Source organism: Alosa pseudoharengus, unplaced genomic scaffold (genome assembly GCF_046254945.1).
Source record: "Alosa pseudoharengus isolate Yale_2024_CS ecotype anadromous, Long Island Sound unplaced genomic scaffold, YU_APseudo_1.1 YU_APseudo_1.1_scf_12, whole genome shotgun sequence".
Taxonomy (NCBI): domain Eukaryota; kingdom Metazoa; phylum Chordata; class Actinopteri; order Clupeiformes; family Clupeidae; genus Alosa; species Alosa pseudoharengus.
Genome location: NW_027468587.1, coordinates 22,226,543 through 22,238,744, shown reverse-complemented (window position 1 = coordinate 22,238,744; position 12,202 = coordinate 22,226,543). Strand labels below are relative to the sequence as shown.

At 38.6% G+C, this 12,202-nt stretch overlaps 1 long non-coding RNA gene across 1 annotated transcript; it reads left to right on the top strand.

Annotated features, from left to right (window-relative positions):
* Nucleotides 1-685: 685 nt before the first annotated feature.
* On the top strand, nt 686-5,544 carry LOC143118408 (uncharacterized). Its single transcript, XR_012986140.1, has 3 exons — nt 686-1,081; nt 3,411-3,470; nt 5,516-5,544. It is a non-coding gene; the product is annotated as an uncharacterized LOC143118408 (long non-coding RNA).
* The last annotated feature ends 6,658 nt before the right edge of the window (nt 5,545-12,202 follow it).

Genomic DNA, 12,202 nt, shown 5'->3' with positions numbered 1-12,202 from the left:
AAGTATACTTCAAAGTAGATGTTATTAAGTTCAACTTCAGTGTACTAAAATTAAATATACTTATTGTGCAATATTCAAAGTGTTTTTGTAATGTACTTTTTAAAAGTGTACTTTGTTGTTAGTGTATTTTAAATGGTAAAGAAGTGTATTTAGTTTAAGTGTATTAAATTGCTAATACTTAGAGTTGTAATATAGTGTACTTATGGAAAGTATATTTTTTGGAAGGCCTAATACATTGTTTGTATAGTTTCATAGTCATAGTATTAAGTTCAACTTCAGTGTACTAAAATTAAATATACTTATTGTGCAATATTCAAAGTGTTTTTGTAATGTAGTTTTTAAAAGTGTACTTTGTTGTTAGTGTATTTTAAATGGTAAATAAGTTTATTTAGTTTAAGTGTATTAAATTGCTAATACTTAGAGTTGTAATATAGTGTACTTATGGAAAGTATATTTTTTTGGTAGGCCTAATACATTGTTTGTATAGTTTCATAGTTATCTCACCTTTAATAAAATACTAATGTGTGTAGCTTTTAGGCCTGATATGTCAGCCGCATGGATGGCAAGTGCAATAACCTAGCCTAGAGACATACTGATCTATCAGTTTTGGTCATCAAATAATATTTTTTCTTTTGTTGATTTTGTGTCTTAGTAAGGTAGTAGCCTATACGTTTGTGGTGTAGTAGAGGTTGTGAGAGGATGAATGTGGCATTTTGTTAAATTTATAGGCAACACAGTTAAATGTATAGGCAGTCCAGTTGACCAATAACATGGCTGTTTGAATTTGAAATGGAGTGGGCGGATCTGTGCAGCTTTCGAGCAAAACGTGGTGTGAGCAAACATTAACGTTATTTCATACAGTCTATGCTTGTAACTTTATTTGCAAGACAGATGGACTGTAGAGACCAGAAAATGCATACGTTTACGGTCCGTATAAGGTTACAGGTTTGTCCAAATTAAAGATACCATAAATTCTAGTCATGCCAGAGACGTTGGTCCTACAGAGCCAGAAGGACTCGTCATATGAGATAACAAGGGCTGAAGCCAGTTGGATCTAAAGTGCCAAGTTATTCGTTATCAGGTGAGTCCCAAAGCATATTGTTAAATGATTCTGATGTAGCTTACTCTTTATGACCTTCGGTAGTCTTTGGAGAAGTTAAATTGATGGCTTAGCAATCTTTCAAGAGTGTTTTTATCCTTGCTAGTACAAGCAATGCCAGATCACGTTAGCTAATTTAGCTAACGTTAACGTCATATAAGTCGACCAGATCCCTATCAAGAAGAAAACTACATTAGCCTGCTTTGTGTTTGTGGGATTATTGACAAGCGTTGGCTAGCACTAACGTTAGACAAACTATGATGGAAGAAAGTGTGTTCTTTATTAAGCAACGTTTGCCTAAAGTTCACCAATGTTCTTTAATATTATGTGTGGTGTACACTAAGTTAACTCACAGAAAGGAGGATAGTGCTAGGCTAGTCACACTTCACATTCATTAGGCATGCTAATGACATTGTAGCTGTTTTTTTCTTTAATCGTGGAGACATCTTTTAAAATGAGTCTACAGCACTGTTTTTCAACCACTGTGCCGCAGCACACTAGTGTGCCGTGAGAGATCATCAGGTGTGCCGCAGAAAATTACCCAAATGTCACTCACTCAGGGGCGTAGATTTGCGTGGGGACCGAAGGACGTGTCCACACCAATGTCAGATTACGACTGAAATGTCCCCACCAATATTCAGGTTGAAGTGGGGGGGGGGGGGGGGGGGAGCGCTCACATGCGCTACAAAGAGTTAAATACTTTCTCACTTTGCTGCGGATCATCTCGTACAGATCGTGTAATGTGCAGTAGCCTATAAGGGTAAATCGCGCTGATTTGAAGTTACCTATAATAACTACCAGTGAGCAGCAGGAGACGCTGCGCTTCAGCTTCACTTCACTACAAGGCATATGAAGTGCGTGCAAATTCATCCATTCTTCTTTGTTGAACTCCTCGAGTAGGCTACTCATCACACATGTGTCACATGAAAGAGCCTTTTCTCAGCTTTTAAACGGTGCTATAGCCACTATTTGCTGTGATAAACAGTTCGCGAGAAAAATTAACTTCAAGAGATTTAATAATTATTCTCTGTGCCCATCTCCACATCCATTCGTCTCGGTGGAATATCGTAGGCCTACACACTCTTCACGCAACACATGACAACCCATATATCAGAATAAACAGCAGACCTTACCGAACACAAAGGTGTAAAGCATTCCCGTGTATAGTTAGCTGTTCCAGAGTAATCCGGTTTTGAAATAAATTGTAGAAAAATTCAACATGGTCTTTCGGCTTTAAGCATTTCTTAAAACTGAGCTGTGCTTACATCGCCTAGATATCTGTAAATAGGCCTATTAGAGAATATACAGGCAGCTTATGGTTAAGAGTTGTCAATGTAGCCTTAATGATTCTTTTCACAAAATGCTAAGCATGCATGTATTTAAGTTTCTTAAAACTGAGCTGTGCTTAAATGGGTCAATGCATGATTTCATAACAGACCAAATAGAAAATAAATGTTAAATATAGCCTACATATGTATACATATTAAAATCAGATTATGTGCTACACAGTATAGATCAAGTTGGACAGTAGCACATTTTAATCATGGGTAGTTGGACAGTAGCACATTTTATATATCTATAGTGGCTGGTGAAAGAGTTGAGTGGCTTTTCCTCTTTTTTCCGGGGGAATTAGTGGGTAGTGTCCCCACCAAAGCTCAGACCAAACCTACGCCCTTGCACTCACTGGTCCAGAAAAGCAACTGTTGCATCAAAGAATTTAGAACCACATGCTCTCATTGATTGTATGATTGCACTATTTGTGGTATGCAGGCATTGTACAACGGGGGCCCCATATCCAGAATTCACAGAATCATCACATATCCAGTTCAATACAACAATTAAATTAGATATAGTCGCCTACAAATGACAGAGGACGCTTGTTTTATTGAGCAGGTCTTGCATAGAAGCCATAATAAGGCCATCTGTGTATTATTTGAAATTTTAGGCTATGGTATGTTTATTTTTTCTTCACACAGGATGTTAGTGTGCCGTGGGACATTTTAAGTGTCAAAAGTGTGCCGTGGCACAAAAAAGGTTGAAAAACACTGGTCTACAGGACAAATTACATGCATTTTATGAAGTAGAACGTTTTTTTTCCACCATTGATATTATAGGGGGAATTAAACCTGGTGTTCTACTAAGTTAGTGCTATGAAGCTTAGGCTACATGATTGATATTATGCCTTGGTTTATGCGATAGATTTAGTTTTTTTTTATTTATTATTTGTGTTTGACAAAGCATTCAAGTTCATTTCATGGTAGTGTTTGTAATTTACCTAGTTTTAATCTGTAGCCTAACTATGTTTTTACAGGTGTTCCTGGATAGTTTTGAAACCGAGATGTCTGAACGCCTCAAATAATCAGCAGTAAAGGTAAATATTCTTCATCCAGGACCTTATCTCATTACTCTTAAAGCATAACTCAAGCTAAAATGCAACCTAGGGTCTTTTTGTGAATGTACCTGAGTCAAACTTTCTTTTGAAAGCATAATTAAGTCAGAAGCGCCACCATTAAGCTTGACTGTATTGTCGTTTCTGGGTCAAATGCCATTTTGAATGGGAGTCGTAGGGGCAGAACTATTTTGATTCATGCATCAAAATAGTAGGCTAGTGCCCCTACGACTCCCATTTAAAATGCCATTTGACCCGAAAACGATAATACGGTTGTATTGGAAACAAAGGAATCTAAGGTAATGAAATGCAGAAAACAGGGTGGTTGCACTTATATCGGTGCCAAGGTGCACAACGCTTTAAGGAAAGACTACCTGGCCAGGTCTACCCATACCAGGATGGCAAACAGATGGTGTCAATACCTATTTGACCCATAAAAAGTAAATGTCAAATAGGTACAGATAATCTGTATTAATCTCATCATTGCCAATGGATTTCTGTGTGAAATATTGTTTATCTTGTACAGGGCTGTACGTTAACTTTTTTTGCAAGTAGCACTGGTGCTACAGAGGTTAAAAGTTTTGTAGCACCAGCCACAAATTCTGTAGCATCGATATAAAACCTCTAAAATCTCTAAAAACAATCAGTTCATCACAGTTCATCAATTGTGGTTGGGATCTAGGCCTACTGCAACTGGATTGATAAAAGACCATGTACTTGTAAACATCTCACCTGGCTACATTGTGTTTGAGATGAACAAAAGCTATCAGCATGATATGTTATTTAGTTGTTGTGTTTTTGTAAAAACAAAAAAACAATCCCTGACAGTTCCATGCAGTTAGACGTTTCAATGGGTATCAGCAAGACAGGTCATGCCATTGATTTTTTGTTAATTTTTCTTATTCATGGAAGTCCGTTAATTTATTTTTGAATAAGTAAAAGATATGCTGAAGATTTTATTCCACTAAGATTTAATTCACGTTTAGTTCATATTTCTAAGTTTTTAGATTAGTGTAACCCTACATTCAACCTTATTGTCATTGCACGAGTGAAATACCGTTATTACAGTGGTGCAAATGAGTAGGCTAACTGACATGTCAAATGCATCCCTAGACTGTTCCATACACATAAACTACAGTAGGTAGCCTAGATAGCTGAAGGTCTGTGGCTAACGCAGTCGTAATTAAAGTGTCGTGAAGGTTTTTTCGGAACCGATCTTGTATAGGTTATTAAGCACTACTAAGCGAGACTGTTGCGCATGAAGTGGGCTCATATTTGACAGATAGAAGCGAACGTCCCGGTGGACTTTTTTCTTCTAAGTTTTAGATCTGAATGGTGTTGTTTGGATAAGTTGTTCGTTTTAAACTGAACTAAAAATGCAAAGCAACAAGGCGATTGCCACAAACTTCTACCTCTGCTTGCCTAATCTAATCACCTCAGCCCGGCCCGGTCGGAAGATACTTTCGCTTTAGGCTAAACATATCTATCACTTGTTTGATTCGCGAGGATAATTTGCAAGGTGTTGTTTGTTTTGGAGTTGGATTGTTTGGATACTAGGCCTACAAACAAGTAGACATAGTTTTTAATCGTGTAGACTGCAACTAAGTTGAAATCAAAGTAGCCTACATCGATTCCCCTCTTACAGAAGTAGTCTATACATACGCACTTCAAACAAACAAACGTTTCACCGGGAGCCTACACCGGGCTCGTAACGAAGAGCTCGGTTCACGACGCGCAAAAACAGAAGACAGGTCTATTTTTTTTTTTTTACGTAGCCTAAGCGCCGCTATCACATCTGGTGTAGCCAGTTGCACTGATCACAGTAGAAGGTAATTGCTGTAGCCTCCCTGTCAGTCTCACATGCATGCATTGTATTGCAATAAGCAAAACTGTATACTGTAGCACCAGTGCTACCTTGGTAAATCATCCATCGCACAAACTAATTTTTTTGTAGCATGTGCGACATATATGTCGCACTGTACAGCCCTGATCTTGTAAAATGTTTTCCATCTTCTTTCTGTTCACAGACAACAGAGACAAATTCTCTAATACCAAGGTCAATGCATTTGACTGCTGTCCAGCCCCGGGTTGCCACCGAAAACTTTATGCATCTTGGACTGGAAGATGGTGTGCTAGTAAGGAAGCTAGCTACCACAGCTTTTGCCACCACATCTCAGTATTGGGAGGGAAGTTCACTCACTGCACAACTCTACCAGCTGTACCTTTCCTCCTCAGCCATGATCGATCCGTAACCACCATGGTTTTCTTTCTGGGCCAGAAGACTTTGCAAACAAATAAGCAATAAATGATCATGCATTACACATTTAGCCATGTTAGACTGTTAAGTTGTTGGCTGTAGGCTGGGTGTCCAGTAAACAATTTCAAGCTTAGAGGGCAAATTCTCTCACCTAGGAGGGTAAACAACTTTTGTTTTTCATGAAATCTGCATTTTGAATTGATGGTCTACCAATGAGGCTGTAGAGTATCGCGACACAATAGTGTCAAAAAGCACTTGCGCGATGAAACATGCATTCGGGTGTATTATATTATATATTATTTCACACACGTAAATATTAAATGTGTGCGCGCAAATTCTCTCTGCGCGTGCGCACTCAGAGGAAACTGCTCCCCAAGCATGGAAAAAAATGCTGTGAGCGAGGAGGAATCTGACCAGCGCTCCAAACAGCCACTCGAAAAATCTATGCATGTGAAATAATATAATACGGCCAAATGCATGTTTTATCGCGTTACCACATCCAACTTGAAAAGATATGCTCAAGAGATCCATAACTTTCAGAATTTTTTTTTACTTTTGTTATGGATGAATATTATGTTTTGTTTTCATTCATGTCAATAAAATGTTTTTCTCATAATCAAAGTGCAATTTGTCATGTAACAGAATAGGTAGGAGAGTACTAATAGTACAATTTTAAAGCACACTAATATTATACTTAAATTGCATGCCTTTATAATGCTTAAAGTATCTTAAGACTTTACTTTTATTAACATAACTGCAAACTTTTTGTAGTCAGGATGTACATTTGAAGTTAATTTAAAATATTACAGAAGCATGCCAAATGAATAGAAATGAGGATGATAAGAGTGTATTCAAAATACACTACTACACTATTATTAGTTATATTGTAATGCCTTTTAAGTACATTTCCAATACACTTGGGATGTTTCAAAATTGTACTGCGACTGTGTTTCGAATGCTCATAAAATATCTTTTTGTATAATGTACTTAAGAACACATTGGGCCCTATCATGACATTCTAAAGTGCATCGTCACTCGTCAAAAGTCTATTCAAATTTAGTAGGATGTCCAGTTCACATTGGGAGGGTTTTCGTCCTCAAAAGTGGAGCGCATGGCGTAACAAGGTGTTCCTAGGTCTTTTAATCAGTCATATGGGTGTGTTTGGGGCGTAACATCATTTTAAACCAATGAGAATGACATCTGTCATTCCCTTTAACGGCGCAACGCGCGATATGTCAGATAAATGCATCAGTATTTTGGCATTCAACGGCGCATTTGAAGGAGGCTGCTTGCGAGACCGTATGGAATAGTCATTCTTAAACCATGCTTTACTAAAACTTAGCATAGCCTTCACGCATTTGCACTCGTCTATTATTTGAACTCATTGGCAAAGTGAAACTAACTTCACCAAGGAAGTCAGTCAACGACAAGACAGTTATATGCAGTTACTTTCACTATTGACTGACAATGGGTTACCATCGAAAACATAGGCTGGAAAAAGCAACACTTACCCTAATGTTGCTCAAATGACTGAATAAAACAACATTTATCCTGCAGAGGAGTTGCTTATATCTCGTGACAGTGCGTCTTCAGCTGTGCTCCATACGTGTCTCTCGCCTCTCCCCTAATCACTTTTAACCGTCATTACCAATTTGCAAATGATGGTGAATAACTACTCATCATGAGATGTACAGTATTTCGTAATATCTTTATTCTAATTATGTTTAACATTGTAATCGTGCAATTTGTAATGCTTTGCATGGACGTGCGCTGGTGTGCGTTCATGAATGATAGAAGGATGGTGCGTGCACCTGCCAATATGACTGTTGACATGCGCTCTTAAAATAGCATATGAACAACTCGCCATTGACTTCTGACCAGGTTTAGGTGGTGTATGATAGCGATTTTTAGAGAACGCGCCAGGGCCCGCCCTAGGTTGTTAATTGCCACACCCCTGGGCGCAATGCTTAAAAAATAAAGGTGCAAAATACCGAATTCAACTTCGCGCGACTGAAAAACGAACTGTACGCCATGCGCTGGTGCCCCAAAATATAGCCCTTAAAGTTTGAAAAAAGTTGTTCCATTTTAGCACACTAATTACACTCAAAGTATAGTCAAGTTGGTATTAAGTTGCACTTAATACATAATTCAATACACTTAATTACACTTGGATTTGACGAAAAAAGTACAAACGGTACTTAGTACACTTTCAAAAAGTATACTTTTAGTAGTTTTTTTTTTTACCTGGGTATAATGTAACACTGACTACTGAACTGAACTGAACATGTTGACACTTGTCCTTGAGCTCTTTAATCCGGAGCAACAGCACAGAGGAACGGAAGTCTGGTGTTTACTAACAGACACATTAACAAGACTTAGGGGAATGTCTGTGATTGCATTCTTACAGGTAAGCTACAGCAGGCACATAACTGAAGCGTTCTGTTAGCGGAGCGTGTTCTGCAACAATTAGCTTCCATTATAATCAATGGAACTGGCTACACCATCGAAAAATTAGACAATATTTTTAAACAATTTTTACGCTCTGCAAACGGATCACTTCAATTGCACACCTGGTGTAGCCTTGTTGTTAGACACACACACACTGCTTCTCTCTCTCTCTCACACACACACACACACACATACGCACAAGGTCACACACACACACACACATTGTAGCATGGAAAGCTGTCACACCTCAGTGAATGGGAAAGGAAACTAATTTCCTCAGGCTCCCTTGCCTGGCCTGGACCTCCACCCTCCCTTCCACCTGTCCTCAGACTGTTTCTCTCTCCATGAAGAATGATATTTCACACCCTGAACTTTAATCCCCCGTCCCTCCTCTATAGTATATTACAGTATATATGAGCTGTAGGGAAATCCAGATAGTAGATACTCTTTACAGAGGACGGTAAGGACAAGGTGAAAGTTAGTTCAAAACTACAAGCACTTGGAGGACCTACAGTGCACCCTGAGTGCACCGAATAACAGAAGTAGTGGAGATAGTCACAACCTTATAAGAGATGAAGTGATAGTCCATCCATCCAACCATGAAAAATACCTTACTGTAAAAGTGATTACATGTTTTAATCAGTGTTTAAGAAATCAATGGTTGTTCAGATCTTTGTTGGCATATCATCTTACATCACGTCTTGTTAATGTAAAAAGTGACCCCTTGTGCAACAGCAAGGTTTTGTGCATCCCGGAGCCTATGGCCACCAGTAAAATGGGAGTTTGACCGTGTCCATCAACTGCCAAATGTAGTTATGATTACAGGAATGATTAGATTGTTAGACTAAGATTAGTTATTTCAATTTCATACAGTTATTTCAGACTAGCAAGATCAGGCTCCAATTCCAATTGCATATTTAGCTCCTAATAGTGAGGTTGTATTGACATAAAAAAAAAAGTACACCAGGTGAATCTGTGTTTATATCTGAATTGAACGGTAAATATCTCCCCCCAAATCACTAAAACAAGGCTTGAAAAAAAGACTAACATTTTATTCTTTATGTTAACTTGCTCACTGCACAATGCACCAAGATTCGCAGCATGTACCATATGTATTTCCATGGTATTAGCAGCTATTACCATGGTGCCAGGGTAAACAGAAGGCAAAATGTCAATCATGCTGTTTCCAACAATGCAGTTGGTTACTTATATTATAGGAAGGGGAGGGATAGACAACTGCCGACTAGGCGTCACAAACTGGTACATTTCTGTGGAGGATAATTTAAGTGCTATGTCTCCTCCTTATAATGTCTCTGCATATGATCACTCAGGATCTAACTAGAATGGCTGTTTAAAAATTTAAATCATTTCAAAGAAATAATTCCTTCAGAGTACTCTGTCTGGGTATACTAAATGTGAATAATTTTCCTATTTCACAATATTCCATAGTTGGAAGTGTTGCTCCTTTGGAGCTGTTTTCAAGTATTCTTCTCTGCTTGGTGTGTGGAGCCACATTCTCTGACAAGCATCTAGACCTGCAGAGCCCCTCAAAGGCTGTTGGCTAAATGGGTGCCTAGGGTGCTTTCAAAGCTGGGGAGGGAGGGAGCGAGGAGGTTGTTTGTCTGTGTGGAGTGTGTATGCGTATATGTGTGTGTGTGTGTGTGTGTGTGTGTGTGTGTGCGCGCGAGTGTGTGTGTTTGTGTGTGTGTGTGTCTGTGTGTGTGTGTGTGTGTGTGTGTAAAGGGCCAGGTTTCTTTGACAGCCCTGTCAGCTAAAGATGCTGCACCTCACCACAGGCAGGAGCCGGTCAAAGGGGGGAGGCTTCAGAGAAAGGTGTGACAGGACCTGACCCATCTGAGCCTTTTCAAGCCTGCGAATGGAAAGCGCTCTGCTCCCAGCGTGAGGAGGGCCTCATCTCAAGGCTTCAAATAATCTAAGCACTCTTCTGTTGCCAATGTACCCACTGGCCTTGAATTTACATGGGGACATACTGGAGCATCCTTCAGATAAAATTATTGCATGATTGGTAAGTATTATGATGACTAGCGTAGCGGACATATAGGGATTGTCAACATTTTTGGTCAACGATTCTCGGGACACCGAAACACCGGGGCATATTAAACTTGGTGGGCATGTTGTTTGGTCCCACTCCTGCATGCACACACACACACATCTACACAGACACGCACACACACACACAAGCACACATATACACACACACACACACAGGCACGCACATACTATCGGTATCGGCAATTATAATGGCTGATAAATAATTACAAATTCAGTAAAGGAAAACAGAATATTGATTCTTCATTTAGGCTGCATTTCCAGTATTGGTGTTACGTAGTTTGTCCACCAGATGGCGCTGCGTCTTACAAGGACAGAACAAGAGTAGCTTGCGGCAGAGAATGTCTAATAATATAAGAGAAGGATGATTTTCACATGAAATGTATTTCCCATTCCCAATGTAATTCTTCTTGAAGCCGAAATAAACCTGAGAATGTTTATCGGACATGCTTGGTTTTTACTGCAGGTACGTTAATCTTACAGTAGCTTAATTATATTCATAGGTAAGATAATGTTACCGTTAGCATTGGTTGAGTGATGGAGGCTAGTTTGATTGTTGGTGTTTTTGTGAAACATAAATGTGGTTATACCAAGCAAATTGATAACAGCACTGTAATTGTCTCTTTCAACTGTCATCTCATTCTTTTCTGACCATACTGACAGGAGCTTAGTTAGCCACAACGCTAATGTTCGCTAATGCGATGGTTTGCTAATGGAAGATATACATAAAAGATAACCTATCTACAATGCATCCTCCACGCTCCATGCCTACTGCTATAAGCTATTTTGTTGCTAATGCAAACAGCGGTGGTGTTCTTACACTAAACTATCTGGTTACACTTTACTTGACAGTATCGACATAAAAGTGACATGAACGTGTCATAAACAAGTCATAAACGTTTATGACATAACGCTTCTGTCATTAAGTATCATTCGGATTTTGTCATAACAAGTTAGGATTAGGATTAGGATTAGGGTTAGGGTTAGAGGTTAGGATTAGGGTTAGGGTTCATGTGTCATGACACTGTCAAGTAAAGTGTTACCAACTATCCTTTAACACTCCTGCTGTTTTTAATGTTAGCCTACCTCTGTGATTTTATGCTATGTTCTTGGTGCAGTTTTGTTAGTTTATTTATTAAGCAGGACACAAAGCCATACAACTTCATACATGGCAGAATGCGTTAAGAAAGAACCCATTAAATGCTGATCAGATGTTTTTGGTTTCACTTTCACCAACTTTATGAGACATTTGGATTTGGGATTGTGGGGAAAGTCAGACCAAATATTGCCTGATGCTCTCATATATCTGTAGAGGCTTATGGTGATTGTATGGAAGAAAGGAACAGTTCCAAAAACTTGGGTCTGGGTAGGCAGTATTTTCATACAAAAGAAGAATGCTGTGCCCATAGGTCAGTTTCGAAGGTCTCCTTAATGTTGAGGGAAAGATTTCCTTTAGAGTGGTTGCAAGGAGGTTGATTTCCTATTTGAAGTCAAACAGTTTGACAGATGCTTTGGTGCAAAAAGCAGGGATCCCAGGATATTCTAGATGTTTAGAACCCAGAACTATGATATCCTCCTGGGAACCAAGAAACAAAAAGTGTCCAACAATTTCTTTTTTTTTTGTGATTTCTTTTCTATTTAGGATTAAAAAAAACATCTTACAATTTAAATTTTTTTAAATTTATTTTTATTTAAAATTTTATAGCATGTCCCCTGTGGTGGACAAAAGGACCATTTTACTATGAAAAGGTAGCCATGAAAATAGACAAAAATGGACAAATTATGCTTTTAGTGGTATTAAATTAAGGGTAAACTTAACCAAATATAAGGGAAAATGTTATTTATCCTTCTAGACTACTTTATTTGCCTTTTTGGACAGTTGTATTTCTTTTTTCTGGATTGTTCATTTCATTTTCATGTTTTTCTTTCATCTGCGATA